Below are 27,341 nucleotides of genomic sequence, written 5' to 3'. Positions count from 1 at the left end.
TCATGATGTTGTTTCCCGGGTAAGATCCAAGTACCATGATTTCCATGCTTCCACATAATGACCAAAAAGATCATTCAGTGTTGTAGCAACAAAAGTTGTGTGTAAATTCAATCCAAGCACTTATCAAAAGAATCAATCCTCCATAGTAGTTTAACAGAAATAGCGCAAGTGATCAAACAAACAAACAAAAAAATACTAAACTTTGTGCATAATTGTATCACTAAAATCTATGGTAAGAATATGTAATATTGAATCTTTACTGGTTTCATAAGTTTCTATAGCAAAAAATGTAAATATGTTTCTCTCAATACGAGTTCAGATTTTGTAATTTAGGTAAAAAATTCAAACATCTATGTTTTCCTTTAAAAATTATAATCCCCATAAGATTTTTTAGACATGGAAATTGGGTTTCAAACGTTTTAACACAAACGTCTTAACTACACAGCTGCTTGTTTCGTGTTTGATGCATTTATGTACTGTTTTAAGTATCAAGCAAGAGGTGAAGTTAAAACTTGACATTTATGGCAATACTATGAACCTCCAAAAGTCTTTGTAGTAAACAATTCACAGTTGTTCATGTATTTTCCAGATTCTTTTATTTCCCCATTCAAAATCAGATCATACACTAAGCAAAGTGCTTGCATGTTAACTGCAAGAAATTAAAAGAGAACAAACGGAATTTTGTTAATGCAATTTTGTTTCTTTGACAAAGAATTCTTCAATGTTGCAGTTGTTGGTAAATAAAATGTTAAGCTCACCTTCATTCTGATATTGTGGACGGAAGGACACATCTAGGTTTTCCCAATCCTGAATGGTCTTCCTCTTCTACTGCTTAACGTTTTGATCATTAATTTCCTGTTTCTTTGCACCAGCAGGGTGGAAGGGCCCATAAACAAAGTCACTCCTTTTCCCTTGCCCCAGCTGCCTGTCAAAAGTCTTCACCATGTTGCTAGCACCCTACATGAGGTTGACTTTGTTCTCTGCTACCAAGTCTAACTTGCCTTGCTTATTGTCAATGTTTGTAAGATCAGTCCCAAATGCCCTCTTATTGGGAATTGCCTTCCTGAATGGAGGTAGAGCAACTGCAACATTGTTCTCTTGCTTTCGCTTTGCCTGGCCTAGCCACTAGAACGCAGGTTTTCTTGTGTCTACTTGTTGCGTCTGAAACAAACGTTAGAAGAAACGATGTTCAGCAGCCAACAACCAGAAATATCATTTCCATTCATTTGAAATAGTATGCAATTGAGAATCTACCTTCTCAATGAAGTTCAAAGAAGACAACACATTGGCAATGTCATACAATCGACAAACTTTGGCTGCTTCGCGAACATTAGAATCATTGTGTGTTCTATTTGGATAGGAAAGGCATTTAACAACAAGCATGGAACTAAACAAAAGGAATGCATGTACTAACTTCTCATGTTGCTCTCTGCATGTCCCTCTCCAAGGAGAAGCCTTGCAGCTTCGTCAAGTTAGATCGTCTCTACCTGCATGAAAGACAAGCATCATTACAATTAAGTGCGAAAGAAAAATAACCTGAACCATACAGGATGAATTCAGTCCTCTCACCTCCATGGTGAGGAAGAGCTTGACAAAATTTTGAGTGAGGAGCCCAAGGGACTTCTCCTTTCGATGATCTAAGAATACAACTCCAAAACTTTAAGTGAACACACGACATAAACGCTAGAAGGCTCCAGGTAAAACAAGAACATAACTAAACCACTATACTAGATCTAAGGCGGCATCTGGGTGCGTCAGGTTTATCAGACATATTGTCAACAGAGTGGCTGAGCTTCTCGCTCTCAGCATCTTTTTTTTGAGAGAACAGGAGGGGGAACCCCTACTGAAAATTTTATTAAAACTAGAAAAAAATACAGTTTTTATGGCATACAGATAGACATATTACACAAGGGAAGGGTTAGTTATTACTGCCATTGCTGAAGCCAGTCAGGAATGGAGGAATCGAATCTTCCCCGAGCTCTATGGATGACCAGGAGTAATTCTTTTGTGAATTCATATTTACATTGCTGCACCGTTGGATCTTGTTCTGAAATAACCATGCATTTCGACACTTCCAAATGCTCCAAGTCACGAGGATAACTATCTCCATAGAGAAGGGAATATTGAGTTGCTGTTTGAGATTTGCCGAAGCCTCCTCGGGATTAGCAATTCTAGGAGGCGTCAAACCAATTGAATTCCAGCAGGCCTTAGCAAAGTTGCATCTGAGGAAGAGATGGTATAGTGTTTCCTCTTTTTGCCAGATACAGTTTTCGCATGTGTATGACTCAAGTGTCATGTTTTTCCTCCTCAGCATATTCCTTGTGTTCAGTCTGTTTTTCAGCCACAGCCAATAAAAAACTTTATGCTTAGGTTGACATTTATTTTTCCAAAGCGATTTGAAAATGTGGTGAACTTGAAAATGTCCCATAAGATGCCTGTAAGTCTTCTTTGTAGAGAAAATCTCTGATCCCCAAATAAGTTTCCAAGTGTCCTTTGCGTTGGTCACAGTGATTTGTCCCCAGGCCTCATTTAGCTCAAGATACTGCTCGTAAGCCTGTGTAGACAGAGGAAGCTGAAAAATCTCGAAAAGGTGTTCTTTTTGTTTTGTTTCTTTGATAAAGAGTTTACTGTTGCAAGCAAAGGAGAACAATTCCGGATATTGTTGAGCTGGGATGCCCTTATTCCACAGATCTTCCCAGAAAAGGATAGTTCTCCCATTGCCAATGGTTGGTGCTGCCAGTCCCTTGAAAATTTGAATAAGACTAAGAAGACTTCTCCACCAAAAGGAACCAATTCTTGAGCAGCTAGGGAGTCTGTCTGACCTGTAATAGTTGTTCCATACGAGATTTAACCAGGGTAAGTCATAATTATTGAAGAACTTGTGTAAAAATTTCAATAGCAAAGCCTTGTTGTGCGTCTCCAATCTGACCACTCCGAGGCCCCCATTGCCTTTTGGCTGAGTAATCATGCACCATGCAGCTAGAGGCAATTTTTCTGAGTTCACATCGTTTCCTCTCCAGAGGTAGTGCTTCCTGTAAGCGTCTATCTTCTTGACTGTGGCGGCATGTATTTTAAGCGTGCACATAAGAAAAGTCGGGAGAGCTGAGAGAACTGAGTTAACCAACTCCAATCTTCCAGCTTGAGAGAGGAGAGCAGATGAGCAAGACAGTCTCCTTTCAATCCTTTGGATAAGTGGTAAAAAATGACGGATTCTGGGTTTTGACAAGCCCAGAGGGACACCAAGGTAGGTGAAAGGCATTAATCCTGTCTCACAGTTGAATGTTCTAGAGAGAACCTCCATCTTTTCTGGGCAGACATTGATCGGGTACATACTTGATTTATTATATTTCACCCTGAGCCCCGTCGAGGTTGCGTATGAGTTAAGAACTACTTTGAGGAAAAATAATTGCCTGGGGCAAGCTTCCATTATCAATAGTGTGTCATCAGCATATTGAACAATCGGGAAATCTTGGCCACAGTTTTCAGTGAGGGGCAACATCACCCAATTTTTCATCATCCTCGTCATCTGATAACTTTGAAATCACAAAACCCGAAGAAATTGATACACCAACATCAGGTATTTTCTAACAAGATTAATGTTAACCAAATCAGTTGAAGAAAACTAACGTTGGTAGTAGAGGAGTCCTCTATTGGCAGTAACACTGGTGATCCGGACATCTCCCTTAACTTCATCTCCTGATAAAGCAAATATGATAAAAAGGGTAAATTGTGGGTAATGAGGTTGGCAATGGAAGCTAAGATGGGTGGGACTCGGAACTACAGGATCGAATCCAAACCTTGAGTTCTTTCAGTGCAGCAGGGACTCCCTCAATTCTGAGCCATGTATACCGATTTTTGGCCCTCTGCACAAGAATCTGCAAGAGGTCTCCCAACACCCCAGAAAAATTGTTAAAGCAGGATAGCACATCACGGTTCGAAAGCACAAAACACGAAATCACATTCCAAGAAGGAAATTGTGTTAAATGATAAGAGATATAGATGCTTGAGTTTATTTAGATATCAAGAGTCTGTTGAGATCTATGTGCCTTAGAGATAGATTAGGAAATCCTATGTAACAGACTGAGCGCATAGATCACAACTCTCATGTATATCTTCAGGCTTTTGGCCTCTATATAACAATGTTTTCAAGTCGGACAATTTGATGGTCGTTCTAGCTGACCGACTAGGGAGATTAATTACAATTAGTCGGACCACTTGGACGATTAATCGTGATTGGTCCAAACTGACTTGGACGAATCACGATTAATCGGATGACTTGAAAACATTGATATATAACATGTACACGTAATGAGCCAAGTTAGGCAATCACGTTCCCATTCTTTCATGGTAATCGGAGCTACTTCTTCCAAAAGCACATCTACCAGCAAACCTAGGACCTGTAGTCTCGGAGAAACTCACGAGGGATAATAAATTTCCTTCTCTAGAAAGCACAGGTCCTTCCAGCGATTCGAGGTGCTCAATATCTAGGCATCCTGACTAGAAAAACTCTAGAGCCACCAAAGGAGATTGAAGTAAACCAAGAAGGAAAGAAGATCCTAGTTTCCAACCCGGAGTATGATGCATGGCTGGCAAAGGACCGGCAATTATTGAGCTATTTGCTCAACTCGGTGTCAAAAGATGTCCTGGCGCAAGTCGCCACTCTTGAATCATCTGCCGAGGTGTGGGAGACATTTGAGAAGATGTTCTCAGCGCACTCCAAGGCGTGGGTTACCAACCTGCATATGCAACTCTCCAACCTCAAGAAGGGATCTCCGTCCATGGCGGCCTATTTCTCCAAGATGACAACAATTAAAGATGAACTAGCTGCAGTCAGTAAGCGATGATGAACTAATTCAGTACATTCTTAATGGTCTTGATTTTGATTACAATCCTTTTGTGTTATTTGTCCTTGGACGAACTGATACACCATCTCTGAGTGAATTATATGCGCAATTGTTGGCTTATGATACACGCATGGAGATGTATCAAGAAAATTATGGTGGTGATTAGTTCCAGCCCTCAGCAAATTCCGCTGCTCGTGGACGAGGGAGAGGCAGAAGTCGTGGTGGTCTCCGTAATAGAGGCCGTGGGCATGAAGGCCCTCCACAGAATTTTGCACTAAATTCCACCTTCTCAAAGCAAGGAGGCCAACAATCTAAACCAACATGTCAGATATGCAAGAAGATTGGTCATGAGGGCTCCTCATACTAGTACAGATATGATGAAGATGAACAACAACAAAACCCCAAGGTAGCTGGTGCTGCTACTACTAGTTATGGAGTAGATACAAATAGGTATGTCGATAGTGGAGCATCAGATCGCATCACCAGCAATATTGAAAAGATGACTGTTCGTGAGCACTACAATGGGCATGATCAAGTTCACACCGCAAGTGGTGCAGTATGAGAATTAGTAACATTGGCAGTTCAGTTTTTCATATTCCTGTTCATGACATCCATCTTGATAAAATTCTTCATGTCCCTTCTGCCCATAAGAATTTAATCTCTATTCATCGGTTAATTGATGATAACATATTTTCCTTGAATTTCATCCAAATTTCTTTCTTATAAAGGACAAGGAAACGAGGTAGACCCTCCATCGAGGTATATGCACTGGTGGATTGTACCCCCCTCACGTACCGGTCGTCATGGACATCTACTGCACGACAAGCCTATAGACTATAGTGCAAAAAAGCTGACTTCATCCAAGTGGGCATATTAGGTCAGGGCATCCTGCTTTTCCCATAGTTCATCGAGTCATTAGAGATAATGATCTTCCTTTCATTAGTGATAAAGACAGTCAGTCCGTATGTGGTTCTTGTCAAATGGCTAAGAGCCATCAGTTGTCTTATCCTATATCTAATAAATTGGGTCTTTGACATCTGTATCCTTAGTTTTGGCACAGACCTCATTGCTACCCTCAGTTTTCGGACGACCTCAATCATACCCATGCTGCTGTAACACTCCGTCCAATCCCTGGACCGGCGGTACTTACTCCTGGTAGCTCTCTAGGATCATATATCGTCCCCACAGACCAACACGAGTCTTTTGTGCGCACTTTGTCCTCACTCATGCGCACCCGAAAAAACTTCCCGTTCGGTCACCCGTTCCAAATTGCTCCCGGCCAAGCACGCTTAACTTAGAGGTTCTTTCGAGATAGGCTTCCGAAAAAGAAGATGCAACTTGTTGATATGATTACTATATTAATTCTATTAAGCCTTGGGCTAGGAAATCACCATCCTAGAGGCCAGGATATCACAATCGACCCCCCTTAGAAGACCGACGTCCTCGTCGGTCAACCCCAATCCAGGAACCTCCCCTATTAGCCACGTCTTTGTGTCTAGTGTCGTCATATGTCATACCATGTGACCACTCTGGGCCCACATGCGCCATGCGCCATATACCCGAACCCTCTAGCCCACACACGCCCGTGAAACCGCGAGGGTCGGCTCTAATACCACTTGTAACACCCCGTCCAATCCCTGGACCGGCGGTACTTACTCCTGGAAGCTCTCTAGGATCATATATTGTCCCCACAGACCAACACGAGTCTTTTGTGCGCACTTTGTCCTCACTCATGCGCACCCAGGAAAATTTCCCGGTCGGTCACCCATCCCAAATTGCTCCCGGCCAAGCACGCTTAACTTAGAGGTTCTTTCGAGATAGGCTTTCGAAAAAGAAGATGCACCTTGTTGATATGACTACTCTATTAATTCTATTAAGCCTTGGGCTAGGAAATCACCATCCTAGAGGCCAGGATATCACAGCTGCTCTCCTTTCCTCATTCATGCCCTCCCCGAACCCGAGCCCTTCTTCATCGGCGCAGCGCGGCGGCCTTCTTCACCGGCGCGACGGCCTACCGACAGACACAGAGCACCGTGCGGACGGATCCACAGTCGGTTTCCAGCTACTCCGTGTGTCTGCTGCTCCGCGGCCTGAGCTCCTGGCGGACGGATCCTCGGCCGGCCTCCAGCGGCTCCGTTGCCTCTGCTGCTCTGTGTCTCCAGCGGCTCTGTTGCCCAACGATTGCCTCTCGGTGCTCTGTGCCCCATGCTTCGGCTGCCGAGGCAAGCGGCTCCACTGCCCGACGGCTGCCTCCCGGTGCTATATCCCCCACGCGCCCCACGCTCCACGCTCCAGAGGCCCTGCGCTCTCGATGCCTCCCGCTGGTCCGCGCCCCTGCTCGCCCTCCCGAGGCCCTACAAGCTTCCGGCTTGATGGTCCTGTGTGAGATCCAGTCATCGACGTGATCTTCTTGACAGCAGCAGCAGTACCTGCTCGTCTCCTTCAGGCAAGGAGCAGAACATCTAATCTCTGTTTAATGTTGGCTACTAAAATAGGTGTTGCATAGGTTTTGCCTCCCTTTGCCCATATGGGTTCTTAACGTCGTTATTTCCTATGAAATAGGATGGATCGTGTTATTCCCAATGATGAGGTTGAACAAATAGAAGTAGTTGTTGCACCAGATAATGATGAGAGGCAGTATCCTGAGTTTGTTGACAAGTGGGATATGCTAGAATTTGAGGACTATGATGGAGATATTGTCACAGGGGCACAATTTGAAGAGGCTGATGAAGAGGAGGAGGAGGAAAACATAGCTATGGGGGTGGATGAGCAAGGAGAGGGTGATTATGTACCGAGAAATGATTATGACAGAGATAATCCATCCTTAAAAGAAGGCAGCACATTTGCATCGATGACTGAATTTAGGAATGCACTTGCTACCTATTGCATCAAAGGTGAGTATGATTATGTAATTGACAAGAGTGAGCCAACTAGAATGACTGTTCATTGCGCATTTGAGAGGTGTCAGTGGAGGATGCGGAATAGTACAATTATTCAGGTCAAAGTGAATCCATCTCCTCACACTTGTCCAAGTGAAAGAAAAGGGTCACATAAGGTAGCTACAAGTAGATGGTGTGTAGATGCAGTATTAGAGAGGATGACAGATAACCCATGCATTGGTACAACTAAACTAGTAAAGAAGATTAAAGAGAAGTACAACATTTCGGTGCCTTACATGAGAGTGTATTATGGCAAGGAAATGGATCTTGACAAGATTTATGGCCCATGGAAGGAAAGCTTTAACTTATTATTCACTTTCAAAGCTGAAGTAGAGAAGACGTGCCCAGATAGTGTTGTTGAGATTGACCATCATACGGTGGATTATAAAGTGAAAGGCAAGATTTTGAACAAAGAATGTTTTAGAAGGGTGTTCGTTTCATTCAAAGCATGTTGGAGTGGGTTCTTAGCTGGTTGCAAGCCTTATCTAGCAGTGGATGCAACAACTCTTTATGGGAGGTTCAGAGGCCAGTTAGTAGCTGCTTGTGCCATTGATGCACATAGTTGGCTCTTTCCAGTGGCTTATGGTGTCCTCGAGGCAGAGTCAACAGAAAGTTGGACATGGTTCCTACAGAATTTGCGGCAGGTTATAGGGTTTCCACATGGATTGACTATACACACAGACGCCTGCAAGGGTTTAGAAACTGCAGAGGATTATGTGTTTCCTGGAGTAGAGCATAGGGAATGCATGAGGCATTTTGCTTCAAACTTGGGCAAATCTTTCAAGGGAAAGTTGATTGATGACAACTTATGGCCAGCATCATTGACATATAGCCTTAGAAAGCATAACTATCATGTGAATCAACTGTACACGAACTCTAGGTTAAAGATATACATGGAAAGTCATCACAAATATCTATGGGCTAGAAGCAAATTTGGTGAAGGGTGCAAGGTGGACTATGTGAACAATAACTGGCGGAGTCATTCAATGCATGGATTAGAAAACAAAGAGGCTTCATTTGGTGGAGTTGCTAGATAAGATTCGACAAATGCTTATGGTAAAGTTTGAGTTGCGTCAAAGAATTGCACTTGAGAGGTTTGATGGCCACATGATAATCCCAGTTGTGATGAAGACATTGCATGAAAAGACTAGAGGTTTGCAAATGTCTTTCATCAAGCGCAGACCGCTTGAGGCAGAGGTGACAGTGTTGGACAAACAAAAGAGGGAATGGAGATATCCAATGGACTTATCGAACAGGACATGCACTTGTAGGTAGTGGCAGATCACCGGGCTGCCATGCACTCATGCCCTATTTTTCATTACTTCCCTTCGTGGTGTAGCTAGCGAAATTGATCAATATGTACATAATTACTACTCTATTGCAAAGTTCAAAGCAACATATGCTGCGAATGTGCCTTCCATAGAGGCAAAGCATCAGTGGGAGGTTGTGAATCCTGGTTTCGTTCTCAACGCTCCAGTCCAGACTAGAGCAGCAGGAAGACCAAGAAAAACTAGAATAAGATCAAGTGCCGAGGGTAGTGGACTTGGACCAAGGAAGAGAAAATGCAAAAGGTGTGGAGGATTATGACATATTGCAAGAAATTGCAAGAATGCAGTAGATCCAGCTTTTGGAGTCCATGCCAAGTTTCACTATTTTTTGACCAAATTTGCTATTTATTTATTTATTTTTGGCTAGGAAGGCATTTAACCCACAAAAATAGTTAAATAGTCCAAAAAGGGACATCTATGCATGAAGTAAGTTTGTAGTGGCTAGATGAACAAATTGTACAAATTTGAACGAAGAAACCAAACAAAACTAAGAAATGTAGCTCAAACCATGTAGTTGTAGGCCAATGTCATGAAACTTAGTGAGATATGTGTCTGTTTGTGAAGCACCTATATTCAAACTTTTGCATAATCCAAAGAATTTTATACCTTAAGCAAATAAGGCCAAAACATGAGTCCATCCAAGTTTCACTATTTTTATGACCAAATTTGCTATTTATTTATTTATTTATTTTTGGCTAGGAAGGCATTTAACCCACAAAAATAGTAAATAGTCCAAAAAAGGGACATCTATGCATGATGTAAGTTTGTAGTGGCTAGATGAACAAATTGTACAAATTTGAACGAATAAACCAAACAAAACTAAGAAATGTAGCTCAAACCATGTAGTTGTAGTCCAATGTCATGAAACTTAGTGAGATATGTGTCCGTTTGTGAAGCACCTATATTAAAACTTTTGCATAATCCTCTGAATTTTTTACCTTAAGCAAATATGGCTAAAACATGAGTCCATGCCAAGTTGCACTATTTTTTGACCAAATTTGCTATTTATTTATTTATTTATGGCTAGGAAGGCATTTAACCCACAAAAATAGTAAATAGTCCAAAAAGGGACATCTATGCATGAAGTAAGTTTGTAGTGGCTAGATGAACAAATTGTACAAATTTGAACACAGAAACCAAACAAAACTACAAAATGTAGCTCAAACCATGTAGTTGTAGTCCAATGTCATGGAACTTAGTGAGATATGTGTCCGTTTGTGAAGCACCTATATTCAAACTTTTGCATAATCCTCTGAATTTTTTACCTTAAGCAAATAAAGCCAAAACATGAGTCCATAACAAGTTTCACTAATTTTTTTACCAAATTTGCTATTTATTTATTTATTTTTGGCTAGGAAGGCATTTCACCCACAAAAATAGTAAATAGTCCAAAAAAGGGACATCTATGCATGAAGTAAGTATGTAGTGGCTAAATGAACAAATTGTACAAATTTGAACGAAGAAACCAAACAAAACTAAGAAATGTAGCTCAAACCATGTAGTTGTAGTCCAATGTCATGAAACTTAGTAAGATATGTGTCCGTTTGTTAAGCACCTATATTCAAACTTTTGCATAATCCTCTGAATTGTTTACCTTAAGCAAATAAGGCCAAAACATGAGTCCATGCCAAGTTTCACTATTTTTTGACCAAATTTGCTATTTATTTATTTATTTTTGGCTAGGAAGGCATTTAACCCACAAAAATAGTAAATAGTCCAAAAAAGGGACGTCTATGCATGAAGTAAGTTTGTAGTGGCTAGATGAACGAATTTTACAATTTCCTAGGAAAAAAAACAAACAAAAGAAAGAAATGTAGCTCAGATAATGGAAGCATCTCAAATAGCTACACTTCCCTATCCCTTCAATAGTGTTTGTGTAGTGTAATGGTGTGTCCTCTATCTGATTTGCTCGGGGTACTGGGTTAGAGCCCTCTTTTGTTGCCCCCTTTTTTGTTTCTCTTTCGTGAGAGACACCATGACTTGATTCAGTATAGAGCTCTGTTTTCCCTCTTTTGTTGCCCCATTTTTTGTTTATTTTTCCTGAGAAACACCATGACTGGAATTCAGAACCAAGTTCAAAAAAAAACAAATTCAGTATAGAGCGATGTTTTCTATTTTCAGTATAGAGCTCAGTTTTCAGAACCAAGACCAAGACGTAGAACCAAGACAAAACTCTGCCAATATACATGTTGCATCATAAGGAGGTCCATCATACATATACATATTAAAAGGAGAATACACAACTTCCTGGTCATCTAAAATGCCATCACAAGGAGGTCCATCATACATATACATATTTAACGCTTGCAATCATAGTTCATAACAAAGAAAAGCAAGGCAATAAAAATCATGGAAGCATACAAAACTCAAAACATCTTCTTCAAGTCGCTCAAGTTATTATTCATCTTCTTCAGATCTGTAGTAAACATGTCCCAATTCGCAGTAACATCTGCCCTAATTGCTGCCACTCGTTCGTCCCCAAAATTAGATGCCATCATCTCCCCCAGGCCGCGAGTAAACCCTGTCCCTTCGACCATCTTAATGTAATCATCCATCCACATGAAAAATTTGCATTTTTCATGAACCTAAACCACCAAAATAAACATAGTTGAGCAGTAATAAAGTAGTAACCATCAAAATAAGTAGTAATCAGCAAAACAAAGACAGACCTTCCCTGGGCGTGGCTTGCTTTCACACTTAACGAATTCACTTACCTTTTCGATATGAGCCTCACTAGTGGCTCTGGACGTTTGCACTCGGGGCAGCGGGTGAGCAGCACAGACCCGTACCTGGGCCATCCATGTCCTGCATTGAAGGGGTTGCTCGCACGTGACATGCTACTAAACACAAAAAAAATATCTAATTAAATGCAAGCAATTGTTGATTTGTCTCTCATAGGGAACCTGTGGACTTAAAACTCGAATTGTTGCATGGTCAACATTCTTAATCCTGACCTTGTCAGCATTCCTCTATTTTGTCCTGAGCATAGTGACCAAAAGGCTCTCAAACCAGGCCATCACATGTGACCACTATAGTGCTGACTTCCATCAAGGATATATGGGAAATGGCACCCTTACATCCGTATTGACACGACTTGGTGAGCTAGAGGAGAAGGTACAAGCACTTGAAGCAAATCCACCCCAAGTGCCATTTGAAAAGGAGGAATTGTTACATACTATTGTTTACCACGTGGATGTGTTGGAAGCTGAACTAATTTCTATGAAGAAGGTACTCTTGTTTTTTTAGATATTGGAGCGAGGCATCTACCATCCAAAGATGGTGCTCTTGCTTTCTTAAAGAAAAAAGTAGCTGTAAGCTGATTTACTAGGTTGACCCTAGTTAGATATCTTAATTTTTTCTCAGCCATGTTAGTTACATCCAAGAATCAGAAATCAAGTTCAATGCTAAGGACAATGATAAAGAGACGATGGTGGAAAACTTACAGGGGTTGGCTAGAGGCAGGATGTACGATGAGAGCAGGGGTGGTGTCGCTACCAGACAGTCACTCAAACTGGCAGAGCAGGGGGCTGTGGAGCACGGGGACACGATGTGTCGTGGGTACTAGGTCTTGCCAGGCCTCCCGAGGCTAGATCTGACGGCCGATGCTCATGCCATAGAGAACGAGAATAGGGCAGGGACAGTCGGGGTAGCAGGGGTGCGCCGAAGGCCGCGGAACGGCAGGGCGGACAAATCCCGGAGCGTCGATGGGGAGCTAGAGCAGCGGCGCTGTTGTTGGGAGTACACGGGCCACGAGCGTCGTGGCCGCTAGCTCCTGCCAGCCTATCGAGGCTAGATCCGCCGGCCGGTGCTAGAGAGAAGGCCGCGGAGCAGCGGGGCCGACAAATGCCGGAGCCTCGATGAGGAACCGGAGGAGCAGCACCGTCGTTGGGAAGGAGGCAGGTGAGATGTGGTGCCGGCGACGCTTCTCTCTCGGGCTCGCTCCTAGGAGCCGGAGCAGCGCGCGCATGCGGATCCGTCCACCCGGTGCTCCGTCCGCCCGGTGCTCTGTGCCCGTAGGTAGGCCGTCGTGTCGCGTTCGCCGCAGGCCACTGCACCACGCTGGTGAAGATGGGCTCGGGTTCGGGGAGGGAGGAGAGGAATGGGGAATCGGTCCTGGGTTCAAGGAGGGAGGAGAGGAACGGGGAATCGGCGGGCTCGGTCCTAAAGACGATTGGAGAGGAATGGGGAATCGACTGGAGAGGAAGACGACTGGAGAGAAATTTGGGTCCACACATCAGTCGACGACAACTCACGGGAACAACATGGGAGTGCATGAATGAGGAAAGGAGAGCGGCATGGGTATGATTGAGGTCGTCTGAAAACTAAGGGTAGCAATGAGGTCTGTGCCACAACTAAGGATACAGATGTAAAAACCCCAATGAAGTATCCAGTGTGCCTTTTCAATTGGTGTTCTTAGATGAACCAACACCCTCTTTAGCTGGTTGACATAATTACTATGTTAGTTTTATTGACGACCACACCAAATACACATGGATATATCTTTTGAAGAAGAAATTTGTAACACCCCAGGTGTTACCCAAGGCCCTGGCTCAATGCTTACACCTATGGCCTATTATCACATGTGTTAAGTGGAAAGTGAAGGCACCCAAAGCTTTAGAACCATGGCTAACCTAAATAGTGATCATGATGGGAGGGATGCCCTAGCCTTCATGTATCTTCACCTATGAAAAGGTTCTAAAACCCTAATTTCCCCTCTTGAGCCATTAAACCCCCAAACATTAGATTAAAGGGAAAACTATGCAAATGACCAATTCATGACTTGAACCCTTTACCAAAGTTGTCACACCCGGGTTTCGGGGCACCAAGACCCGGGCGCGAACATAATCACCAGGTGTGCTGGGACCAAGTCTCACACATATGATGAATCATGGCACAGGATCGAATGTCACATCTTTACTACATAACAGGAGTTCTATACAAAATAAATAAATAATTACATTATAAAGAGACAACGGTCCAGCAACCCAAAGTTGACTGGGAGACGACGACCTAGACCTCTCACGAACACATCGCAGCATCCTCCAAGCGCCTCATCCTGTGGTACATGTTCTTGACCTGTGGGGGGTGTGAGACAGCAAGAGTGAGCTCACATACGTTCATCGCTCAACAAGTTGTGGGGAATAATGTGCATGAACTCGCCAAAGGTGGGAGCTCACGTGAAGTGTAAGGCTTACCAAAGAGGATGGTTAGAGCTGAGCATTGCTTTTAAAGTTGGTCAAAATTTTATTAGCAATTACTAAGTATAAGTAAATAGCAACCCAATTAAGTAGTAGAACAAAAGTAACAACATCACCTGCGATGCAATGCATATGACAAATTGAATTTAAGTTCCATAATTTAATCATGTGAGTGTCCGAGCTGCTCATGACCGTGAGCACGGCTAGTATACCAGTTTTACACTCTGCAGAGGTTGCGCATCTTTACCCACAAGTCATGTTATCCATCTGCCAAGAGACGGCCAATCCCATACACCTCTACCGAGGAGGCGAGGCAGGGTAACACTACGAGGCCTTTACAAAGTTCCACTAGCTTCAAAAAACCCGCTACAATTTATAGGAAGCTCCAATGCAGGAATCCCTCGCATGACCGCCATCACAGCAAAATCATCCCAATGGCCTCCCTACACTGACCACTCCCCTACTGCCCTTGCCCCTTTCGGGTAAGGTAGTCATCCACTAGCTTTCCTAATTAATCAGCCAAGTGCGTCCATAAACCCTTGTGGTAGCACTGTTTTCCCGGGTGGTTCTCCATGTTCCAATTAACATAATGATCTTAACATGAACAATAAATAACAACTAATAACAAAAGTATAATCATGAATAGTGTAATCTTCATACCCCAAAACCACATAAAGCAATAGCAGGTACTACCCAAAAAGTTTAGTGGAGTCAAGGTATAAAGATAATCAAACTAGGGTAACCTGTTGGGTCCCATCAAAATTAACCTATGCAGATCATTATGATTAATCAGAACATGACTGGGTAAAAAAGTGATCAAGGGCACAACTTGCCTAGCACTTGAGATTCCAGGTACCAACTTGCTCTTCAGATGACATGTGTCCTCACTGCTAAACGTAGCAATACAGACAAACATGGTATAGGCAAAATTAACATTACACCAAACATAGGAATAAACTATATAATAATATTCTACGCTGCATAACGAGATCCTATAAATAAGAACCACTAAATTCGGAGCTACGATTATTAAGTTATGAATTGCCGAAATTATTTAATGCTTAGAATAGATTAATCCTAATGAACAATTTTAATTCAAGTTTCATGGCTAAAAAGTGCTACCAGTTGATAGACAATATTAATACAATATTATTGCAACTGGAATGGGTTAAAAAGGAGTAAAAATGGAATTTCTATGAATTAAATAGGTTCTGGATGTATTTTTATACACAAAAACCATTTCCTAAATTGTTTTTCTGAATTTCTTAAGCTTCTGGACTGGGCGCATGAATAAATAAAAGGCTAGGGGCTAGCTTGAAAGATTCCCCAGACACAGAGAACACCGCCCACGACGGTGGGTTAGTATTCGAGTTCTACAGGGTTTCTTTTGCAAGATCTCCAGCCGAAGGGGTATGACCAAATCTGGGTCGTTGGATCACGCATCAAGTGCCAAGATTAGATGTTAATCAGTAGGCAACCAGGAGCATCGGATCTCGATCCAGCGGCACTCATTTAATGAGTCGTGTGATGTCTGCCGACCGCCCGATGGGAGATTAACGTCCCAGATCGCGCCCGGCCAAAGCGGTATCCCAACTAATCCTAGTCACCCAAACACCGATCAACGGTCCAGGCCACATCTTCCTCCTATAGACATCAAATACGGTGGCATGAGAGACCACCGCGGTGGCCGCCATTGCCGGAGCACATGCTCGGTCGTTGGGTCCATATCTCCTATCGTAGGTGAACGTAAAAGAGTGCGAGAGCCAACATGTACTCGAGATGGGTGTCTTACCAAAAGCATGGGCGCCAACAGCGCTGCTCGCGACGAGCAGCGGTCCAGTGTTGATGCGTCTGCTTTGGCGAAGAACTGCATGCTCACCAGCCATTCCCTTTTTGCTCGACTAGACGCAGAAGACATGCGACGCAATCTGATGAGGCATCATGGTCACTCTCCAGGAACACCACGCCACCATCAGCGCTTGCACGACCCCAACAACTTTCTCCTTCTCCCATGATTTCCCCAACACGCCCTGCACTCGGCCATCCTAGCACAAGGACCCGGCGACCGCAAGACTGGAAAAAAGGGCCCCGACGCCCCACCCGATTTGGCACTGCACAGACTTCATCTGGTTACGTCGCTGCCCCAGGCACAACGCTGCTCGCCCAGAAATAGTACCGAGCAGCGGTCCTCACATTCACTTCTCTCTCCTCTTTGATGCGCTCTCACAGGACCCCGCATATGGCGATGATTAACCAACTGTGATGAGAGGGAAGGTTGCGGGGCACGTATATATATGCACGACGTTGAGAGCTCCAACAGGATGCGTGCCAACCATCAATAGATGATCACAGCGGAGGATTCGCCTGCTATTTCGCGGGGGACTGTTTGTGCGGCAGCGGAATTCGGCATGCCCCAACAGAAAAGCGGATAAGGGAGGGAGAAGAGGTTCCTGACATCCAGGCCCCACACGTAAGTGCCACCGCGACTAGGTCCCACACGGCGGTGACACACGGCGCGCAGGCAGGCTGCGCGCGTGAGAGTAGAAATGGGCCGGGTGAAGCAGTTTCGGCCCAATTGCTGAGATGAGAGAATTTTCTGCATTCTAGTTTATTTTCAGTTTTCAAGTTCAAGTTCAAACATGAGTTTCAAATTTTATTCTAAATGTAACATCCACAATATCAGCATGAGTGTAGGTTATATATTTTTTATAAACCTATATATTTATATTAATTATTTTTCCCCTTTGAAGGCTCAAAATGTGACACCCACTCATTTTATTTCATTTAAGGAAAGAAATTACTTTTAAGTATGGGATCAACTTTCAAGTTATCTAAAACTAATATTACCTTACTCATTTAGGGAAATAATGTATTCTCTTTTACCAAGAGTCACTTAATCTTAAATATATTTATTTATTTATTCTATGTTTTTTCTTCTACCAATTTTAGGCTTTACAAATCCTACCCCCTTAACAGAAATCTCGTCCTCGAGATTTGTAAGAAAAGGGTTATAGAAAGCCAAATGTTTAGTTGCAGTTTAGTTTCGAGTTTTTTTTCCCGAGTGGTTTTAAGCACAAATGTTTTCTATATACTTTTTTTAAGTCATTAAATAAGGAAATGATTACGAACACATGGGTACACTATGTTTAGCTATTAGGCAGAAGTAGAGAAGGTTGCGGTAATAAGGATTAGGGCAAAGAAAGATTCCATTATGGATGGTGGATCTTGACTCATCTGGTGATTCCGTTTTGCCCTTTGAAGACTTGAGTTGGTGCTTATCCTCCCTTGACGTGGTTGGTCTTCTTTGGCCCTCGATCCTGGAGTTGCCATCCGAGTTGAGGACATATGGCTAAGGGCATATAGTTAGGATAGCTAGGGTACATGAGGTAGTTAGGTTTAAACATAGTTTTACCTTTTTTGGGATATCTGGATTAGGCAACCTATGATGTAGGTTAGGTTGTTGCTTACGGACGAGTTAGTCCAAGGTATTAATTTAGGGTAAGATATGTTTATAGAATTAGGGCCTAATTTATGTCGCCAACATTATGTAACTTATTTAAGTAACTCAATTTGGATTATATCATGTTAGATTAGATGGGATCTAGATCAGATTGGTATAACTAGTTTGGACTAGATAAGATCTAATTACTTTGGATTAGATCATGGTGGTTACACTAGTGCGGGATAAATATGCTTATTGGGGTAAGATGAATCCATAAGGATAAGGTAGAATCTTTTGAGGTCAGTTAGATCTATTAGGATAAGATAAATCTTTTCAAGATAAGATGAGTCCACTAAGATAATATAGTATCTTTTAAGATAAGATGGATCTGTTAAGATAAGATAGATCTTTAATGAAGGATAATCTAGATTGATTTGTTATTTTGTAAATATTCTTCTTTATGCCTAGATGTATATGCAGATGCAATTGTGGACATTACTCCACAACCCATCACACTCAATCAAAGATCCAAATCAGACAAATATCATAAGAACAAGCATTCAAGAGCATAGATACTTAAAAAATAGTTTTGTTTTTGTTCCTAAGATTAGGTCTCCTATTCCTAAAGTCACTATATGCACCGGATCTCAAAGTGTGAAATCCACATTTGTCTTTAGTAATGAAAAGGTAAGAATAATCAGAGTAAAGCGGAAATAGATGAGAAAAGATTAAGAAGAGTTTAGAAAAGAATCAGAGTAGCAAAGGTAAGTAGACAATGGTTGTCCAGTTCTATCTAGGTTTCGTCCTACAGTCAACATTCCTCTGATACCAAAGTTGTCACACCCGGGTTTCGGGGCACCAAGACCCGGGCGCGAACATAATCACCAGGTGTGCTAGGACCAAGTCTCACACATATGATGAATCATGGCACAGGATCGAATGTCACATCTTTACTACATAACAGGAGTTCTATACAAAATAAATAAATAATTACATTATAAGGAGACAACGGTCCAGCAACCCAAAGTTGACTGGGAGATGACGACCTAGACCTCTCACGAACACATCGCAGCATCCTCCAAGTGCCTCATCCTGTGGTACATGTTCTTGACCTGTGGGGGGTGTGAGATAGCAAGAGTGAGCTCACATACGTTCATCGCTCAACAAGTTGTGGGGAATAATGTGCATGAACTCGCCAAAGGTGGGAGCTCACGTGAAGTGCAAGGCTTACCAAAGAGGATGGTTAGAGCTGAGCATTGCTTTTAAAGTTGGTCAAAATTTTATTAGCAATTACTAAGTATAAGTAAATACCAACCCAATTAAGTAGTAGAACAAAAGTAACAACATCACCTGCGATGCAATGCATATGACAAATTGAATTTAAGTTCCATAATTTAATCATGTGAGTGTCCGAGCTACTCATGACCGTGAGCACGGCTCGTATACCAGTTTTACACTCTGCAGAGGTTGCGCATCTTTACCCACAAGTCATGTTACCCATCTGCCAAGAGACGGCCAATCCCATACACCTCTACCGAGGAGGCGAGGCCGGGTAACACTACGAGGCCTTTACAAAGTTCCACTAGCTTCAGAAAACCCGCTACAGTTTATAGGAAGCTCCAATGCAGGAATCCCTCGCATGACCGCCATCGCAGCAAAATCATCCCAAGGGCCTCCCTACACTGACCACTCCCCTGCTGCCCTTGCCCCTTTCGGGTAAGGTAGTCATCCACTAGCTTTCCTAATTAATCAGCCAAGGGCGTCCATAAACCCTTGTGGTAGCACTGTTTTCCCGGGTGGTTCTCCATGTTCCAATTAACATAATGATCTTAACATGAACAATAAATAACAACTGATAACAAAAGTATAATCATGAATAGTGTAATCTTCATACCCAAAACCACATAAAGCAATAGCAGGTACTACCCAAAAAGTTTAGTGGAGTCAAGGTATAAAGATAATCAAACTAGGGTAACCTGTTGGGTCCCATCAAAATTAACCTATGCAGATCATTATGATTAATCAGAACATGACTGGGTAAAAAGAAGTGATCAAGGGCACAACTTGCCTAGCACTTGAGATTCTAGGTACCAACTTGCTCTTCAGATGACATGTGTCCTCACTGCTAAACGTAGCAATACAGACAAACATGGTATAGGCAAAATTAACATTACACCAAACATAGGAATAAACTATATAATAATATTCTACGCTGCATAACGAGATCCTATAAATAAGAACCACTAAATTCGGAGCTACGATTATTAAGTTATGAATTTCCGAAATTATTTAGTGCTTAGAATAGATTAATCCTAATGAACAATTTTAATTCAAGTTTCATGGCTAAAAAGTGCTACCAGTTGATAGACAATATTAATACAAGGTTATTGCAACTGGAATGGGTTAAAAAGGAGTAAAAATGGAATTTCTATGAATTAAATAGGTTCTGGATGTATTTTTATACACAAAAACCATTTCCTAAATTGTTTTTTTCTGAATTTCTTAAGCTTCTGGACTGGGCGCATGAATAAATAAAAGGCTAGGGGCTAGCTTGAAAGATTCCCCAGACACAGAGAACACCGCCCAGGACGGCGGGTTAGTATTCGAGTTCTACAGGGTTTCTTTTGCAAGATCTCCAGCCTAAGGGGTATGACCAAATCTGGGTCGTTGGATCACGCATCAAGTGCCAAGATTAGATGTTAATCAGTAGGCAACCAGAAGCATCGGATCTCGATCCAGCGGCACTCATTTAATGAGTCGTGTGATGTCTGTCGACCGCCCGATGGGAGATTAACGTCCCAGATCGCGCCCGGCCGAAGCGGTATCCCAACTAATCCTAGTCACCCAAACACCAATCAACGGTCCAGGCCACATCTTCCTCCTATAGACATCAAATACGGTGGCATGAGAGACCACCGCGGTGGCCGCCATTGCCGGAGCACATGCTCGGTCGTTGGGTCCATATCTCCTATCGTAGGTGAACGTAAAAGAGTGCGAGAGCCAACATGTACTCGAGATGGGTGTCTTACCAAAAGCATGGGCGCCAACAGCGCTGCTCGCGACGAGCAGCGGTTCAGTGTTGATGCGTCTGCTTTGGCGAAGAACTGCATGCTCACCAGCCATTCCCTTTTTGCTCGACTAGACGCAGAAGACATGCGACGCAATCTGATGAGGCATCATGGTCACTCTCCAGGAACACCACGCCACCATCAACGCTTGCACGACCCCAACGACTTTCTCCTTCTCCCATGATTTCCCCAACACGCCCTGCACTCGGCCATCCTAGCACAAGGACCCGGCGACCGCAAGACTGGAGAAAAAGGGCCCCGACGCCCCACCCGATTTGGCACTGCAGAGACTTCATCTGGTTACGTCGTTGCCCCAGGCACCACGCTGCTCGCCCAGAAATAGTACCGAGCAGCGGTCCTCACATTCACTTCTCTCTCCTCTTTGATGCGCTCTCACAGGACCCCGCATATGGCGATGATTAACCAACTGTGATGAGAGGGAAGGTTCCGGGGCACGTATATATATGCACGACGTTGAGAGCTCCAACAGGATGCATGCCAACCATCAATAGATGATCACAGCGGAGGATTCGTCTGCTATTTCGCGGGGGACTGTTTGTGCGGCAACGGAATTCGGCATGCCCCAACAGAAAAGCGGATAAGGGAGGGAGAAGAGGTTCCTGACATCCAGGCCCCACACGTAAGTGCCACCGTGACTAGGTCCCACACGGCGGTGACACAGGGCGCGCAGGCAGGCTGCGCGCGTGAGAGTAGAAATGGGTCGGGTGAAGCAGTTTCGGCCCAATTGCTGAGATGAGAGAATTTTCTGCATTCTAGTTTATTTTCAGTTTTCAAGTTCAAGTTCAAACATGAGTTTCAAATTTTATTCTAAATGTAACATCCACAATATCAGTATGAGTGTAGGTTATATATTTTTTATAAACCTATATATTTATATTAATTATTTTCCCCTTTAAAGGCTCAAAATGTGACACCCACTCATTTTATTTCATTTAAGGAAAGAAATTACTTTTAAGTATGGGATCAACTTTCAAGTTATCTAAAACTAATATTACCTTACTCATTTAGGGAAATAATGTATTCTCTTTTACCAAGAGTCACTTAATCTTAAATATATTTATTTATTTATTCTATGTTTTTTCTCCTACCAATTTTAGGCTTTACAAAAGTTGAAGTACATTAATGTATCTACAAAATATAGTAAGGGAGGTATTACAAAAAGGTCCTACAGAAACCCCAAATCAAGCCCCAAGTAGAGAGCACCCTAGAGCAATCCATTTTTCTCTAAGTCAAAAATCAGCCTTAATCTAAAGATCGGAAGTGTTCACCCTTTTGCTGGTGCCAAAACCACATGGTCCAAATAACAACAAGTAGCCAAACTACCCAGGGCACACCCCTGAAAAATTTAAAACCAAACCAAGGTCGTTTGACACAGTTTGGCATCTGTTTTGTCGCGGGGTGAACAGTGCAGACAGACAAGACTTGGCGCCACCATATCTTCCAAGCCAGACCCGATCTCCCCTTGGAACTCACATGAACTAGATAGCTCTAGGTGCAAGGAAGAAATCTTACACAAGTCATATGGCAAGATTCGCACGTTTGGGTGCTCAACAGGCGCAAGAACTCGGGCAGATTAACACGGCCACATGTTCGACGCGCCATGGCAACGCCAGAGCACGCCCTGACGCTCAGCCCCGCGCGCGCCGCGCCACGCCGCTTCAACCCCATGCCCGAGCCCGCGGCTATAAAGCCAACCCCGGTCTCGACCATACGCCCTCGCTCGCTCCCAATCCCGCCCGAGCACAAGATCACCAGCGTTTGCCCAGAGAACCATGTGCAAGCGGTCGCGCAAGCCCCGGCCACCATAGACCGGCCACTCCAGTCCTCCTCCACCCCGTCAGACCCCTCGGCTAGCTTCCCCGGAGCTCAGTGAAGCTCCCTGAGCCCGGAGACCGAACATCACCTCACCGGAGACACCGGATTGACGTCGCCGGACTTCTACCGACCGTCGTCACACGTAGACCGAGCTATACGGTAAGCCCTTCGTCGATTCCTTGTGCCTACAGCATCCTTGACCTCCAGTGAAGCTCCCCGTGCCATTTAATTGAACTGTACTGTCATGAGCAGGCCGGAGCACACACCGCCGACGAGCCCGACCGCCTGCGCATGCGGCCACCCCTATTCCGGCCATCACCGCCGGTGATCCGCCCCTCGACGTGACCGTCAGGACCTCCCGGACCTCGCCCAGCCCTCCACCAGACCTCTCACACCGCCGGTAAGTTGCGCCACCCTTTTTCCTCTCTACGGCTACTGTTCCGGCAAGGAGGGAGCTCGGGTTGAGAGAGAGAAAAGCCAGGGGGTATTCGCGATGTCAGTGACTCAGTGAAACAGTTCCGCAGGGGCACAATTTAAATGGTTTAGTTAAAGAAAACCCCCAGGGGCCCCGGTGCAAACATGTTTTCCTTAAACCTTTAAGATTTATTCATTTAAATGAGTACAGAACTTGAAAAATTCATAACTTGAGTTGTATCCAACCAAATTTGGTCAAACTAATTTTGCTAGGTCCTAAATATTATGAACTATTTAGGAAAAATAATAAACACCTTGATTCCTGCAATACTTTTAGAGTTTTAATTTAAATAAGTATACTGTCCAAAACTAAATAAATAGAGGGAAAATAGAAATACTTTTGGACTGAGGGTAAGAAAAATTAGAGACATACTTAACTACCAACTACTCTGTTTAAAAATGTTAAACTCCCCAGTATACTAGGTTAAAGAAGGGATAACCATTAAAACTTGTTTTGGTCCAAACCTTAAGAAAATGAAAAAGGGAATTTAAAATAAGAACCAGAGGGCAACCACATTTTTTCTAGCTTTTTTGAGTAACATAGTTCATAAGAAAATTTTGTTTAACCTTCTATTAGTACAAAAGAAATGCACCATATTTTATTTCATAAAAACAGTAAGAACTTAGAAAAATCCTAGAAAAATAACCCTAAAGAGAAACCACCCCAATCCTTAGGATAACTACTGATATGCTAGTATAAATCTAGAAAAAAATACAAGTTCTATTGTTTGATATTTTTCAAATGGCAAGTTAGTTATAAGTGCCTTTTTGACATTTAACTTTAGAAAATCCCAACTAAATAACCATTTGGTCACTTTCTGTGATTTTTGGCACAGAGACCTGTCATTACCCATAGATGTTGACAAAAATAATTTTTAGTACAGGACTCTCACCTAAACTAGAGTTGTAGTGCAAAGTGACCATCTACCCTCACTTTTGTTATTTTTCCCAAGGTTTATCTTAATTAATTATAACCCAAAATTTGTAGAATAAACTACAGACCGATGTTTACCCACTGTAATTTTTGCAACATTTTTGGAAAATTCTAAATCACTATGGTAGTTCAAGAGCACTCAAAAATAAGCTTAAGTAGAAAGTAAAAAGGGAATTGTGGAAGAAATTAATATTATACAACTAAATATATCTAGGAGTCTAATAAAACATAAAGTAGATGATTAAAATTCTTAAATTCACTCAAGACCCTAAAATAGGTGTGTACAAAACACTAAGAGCACCATCCGATAAAGAAACCCTAGTTTACCCACTGCTTTAATATTGTTTCACCATACATAGTATTTACCAAATTGAAATATCATTAATATACATGTATCTTATGCATTGCATTCAATAGATTGAAATCTCGCTGACGGAGAGTGCATCCTCATTCCTGAGCAAGGAGTTGCTCAGGAGGTAGTCTAGGAGCCAGCACTAGAGCCTGCCACTGAGGATCTGCCTGCCCCAACTATTGAAGCAAGCCCGGGTTTTATGCATAACCATTATATATGCTATTTTACTGCACTTAATGTTTGTAGGCTTGTATTGTGCACTTAAGTGTAGGAGTTGACTGAAACCCTAGTTGCATGAACTCATGATTCCTTTTGAGATGGATACTAGTATGCTAGGTCGAGTAGCTGCTTTACTAATTAGGGATCTCGGTAGAAGTCGAGTGATTTTTCTAGCACTCGCGCGAGGTCAGGAATTGGTTGTATCCATTTCGTATATCGGAATGATGATGGTCTGTGGACAACGATCCATGGGAATGCGTTGTCTACGAGACGGAAATTGGAATAAGGATTAAGGTGTGGTACCGTGTGTCAAGCGTTTGAATGTACTAAACACATGCCGAGAAATATGATAAATCGGTAAGCCTAGTACCTGAGTGAACCTGCCCGCGGATTGATCTCCTCACGCGACCTGAGACGTGGTCTCCCATTCCGGTTATGGTGGGTACAAGTGCGGTCGCTGCACGACGGCAGTCGGGGTCAGTGAGGCATTGTACGCCAAGACGGTGGGCCTCTTTCTATTGCCAGGGAATCGATGGGGACGGTTGATATGTGTGGGGACAGAGTGCCTCGCCACGTCTTGTGTTTAGGTTTACCTTGCAAGGTTTAAAACTCGATTCGAATCGTCTGCTTCTCGCAGCTAATGAGACTACTTGATCCATGCTGCTACATTGAGTAATATGTGGAAATGATGTGACTGGCAAAGGATGTTGATTGATATAATGTTTGATACCTTGTATGGATAGCTAGGTACACATCTAGTTTAAAAAGGATCATTCTTAAACTTGAAAAGCTAAAACTTGATTTTAGACTCAGCTAGTGCTTTTGGCAAACCAAACCCCTCAGCCAAATAGCTGCATGTCTAGAGGTAGAGGAGTAGACTCCTCACATCGGGTAAGTCTAGCTGAGTATTAGTATACTCAGTCTTGCTTGTGGCATAATTTTTACAGGTTCTCTGGAGGATATGGTTGCTGGAGTGACTTGGTCGTCCATCCTGCCACCGGGCTGGACAGTCGAGTGGGACTCTACCTCAGCAGGAGAGGAGCATGAGGAGTGATGGGCCAGGCTTCCCCATCCTCCCTTTCATTTACCGTTAGTTAATTTCCGCTGCATTCCGAACAATGATTACTACTTTTGCAAAACACCGATGATGTTGTAATAACCTTAAGCACTTCTTTAAACTATGGTTTTATGCTTTATTGTATTTGCTCTGTGCCTCACCTTCGAGTGAGTATGTGGTACTTGATCCTGTTAGTGGTCTTATCGGACTAGATCCGAGGGACTGACAGTTTATTCCTATTTAAGAGTGGTCTAGCCTCTAAGGCGGGACTTAGGCACCTAAGTTGGAATAATTCGGACGGTTCTGCCACAAAATCTGATGTCATCCAAGTTTTTCGCAATTTCTAGAATCTTGTAGAGCGGCGTTTTAACAAAAAGATTATCTCCATGCGAACTGACTCGGGGGGAGAGTATCAAGGGCTCAACCCTTTCTTCCAACAACTTGGGATTGCCCATAGAGTTTCTTGCCCTCATGCACATAAATAAAACAAGGCTGCTGAACAAAAACATCGACACATCGTCGAAGTTGGCCTTGCCCTATTAGCAAACACATCTATGACACTTAAGTTCTGGAACAAAGCATTCCTAACAGCCACATACCTTATCAATTGCCTTCCCAGTAAGTTCATTGACTACCAAACACCTATCTATCGCCTCCTTAAAGAACAACCTGACTACACTTCCCTTCGTATCTTCGGTTGCACCATATGGCTCAACCTACGTCCCTATAACACCCACAAAGTTGCCTTTCGATCCATCCAATGTGTGTTCCTCGGCTATAGCCCAATGCACAAAGGATTCGAGTGTATTGAGCCATCCTATGGTCATGTTTATATTTCTAGGGATGTCGTGTTCGATGAAACGATCTTTCCCTTCGCCACTCTTCTACACAATGCTGGGGCCCTTCTTAGGAAGGAGATTCTTCTTCTAATCGCTTCTCTTCGAAACCCAGGGGATGAAAATTGTGCTAACTCAATGCCTACTAATGTCTGTAACAAAACTGGTCGTGTGCAACATTTTTGTGCAGGGAATTCGACCAAGAATGAAGCTGGTACAGATGAAACTAGCAGTGCCCATGGATTTTCAGTCGCAGATGATCCTATGTAACAAAATGTAATCATCAGATCGCAACTCCCATGTATATCTTCAGGCTTTTGTCCTCTATATAACATGTACCCGTGATGAGCCAAGTTAGGCAAACACGTTCCCGTTCTTTCAAATCGTGGCTCACCCGACGCTCTCGAGAACATTGACGATATCGTAGATTCGGCGGCATTCGACGCCGAGCTGCTTGGCCGCGTCGTCCAGACCAATCACCTGCACATTCTCCTGGTCGTACAACGCTACAAAGCTTCAAGCAGGAAGGAACAGAAACAATGTCAAAGCACCGCCCGCCGGAGCATCCGCGCGAAACCGGAGGCGTGAGAGGCGAGAGCTAGCCTTACTTGGAGCAGAGGAGGCCGAGCGACTTCTGCTTGCGGTTGTATGTGTGGTGGCGGCAGGCTCGCGCGACGCCGTTGCCAGCACCCTGCACGGGCACCTGTGCCTGTAGATCCACCGGAGGCGCTTGAGCGTCGGTCGTCGATGGCTGAGCTGTAGCAGCGGAGGACTCGGCACTAGAGAAGGAAGGCCCAGAGGCGGGGGCATCCAT

The 27,341-nt window shown here is 43.3% G+C and overlaps 3 long non-coding RNA genes, 1 other non-coding gene and 1 pseudogene across 4 annotated transcripts; 2 read left to right on the top strand and 3 right to left on the bottom strand.

The window, feature by feature from the left end:
- LOC111590155 (E2F transcription factor-like E2FE) lies at positions 1 to 27,341 on the bottom strand (annotated as a pseudogene).
- On the top strand, positions 4,339 to 5,880 carry LOC109942449 (uncharacterized). The gene is made up of 2 exons (XR_002265301.1): positions 4,339 to 4,833; positions 5,573 to 5,880. It is a non-coding gene; the product is annotated as an uncharacterized lncRNA (long non-coding RNA).
- Positions 4,831 to 4,966, top strand: LOC111590190 (small nucleolar RNA Z247). Its single transcript, XR_004852902.1, has one exon. It is a non-coding gene; the product is annotated as a small nucleolar RNA Z247 (small nucleolar RNA).
- LOC103637790 (uncharacterized) lies at positions 11,527 to 13,287 on the bottom strand. Its single transcript, XR_558365.2, has 3 exons — positions 12,555 to 13,287; positions 11,826 to 11,951; positions 11,527 to 11,696 (listed from the first exon to the last, which is right to left on the bottom strand). It is a non-coding gene; the product is annotated as an uncharacterized lncRNA (long non-coding RNA).
- Positions 13,877 to 16,745, bottom strand: LOC118473264 (uncharacterized). Its single transcript, XR_004852516.1, has 2 exons — positions 16,102 to 16,745; positions 13,877 to 14,187 (listed from the first exon to the last, which is right to left on the bottom strand). It is a non-coding gene; the product is annotated as an uncharacterized lncRNA (long non-coding RNA).

The sequence above is a fragment of the Zea mays genome, chromosome 9, assembly GCF_902167145.1.
Source record: "Zea mays cultivar B73 chromosome 9, Zm-B73-REFERENCE-NAM-5.0, whole genome shotgun sequence".
Lineage (NCBI taxonomy): Eukaryota > Viridiplantae > Streptophyta > Magnoliopsida > Poales > Poaceae > Zea > Zea mays.
This window is presented reverse-complemented; position numbering and strand designations above follow the sequence as displayed.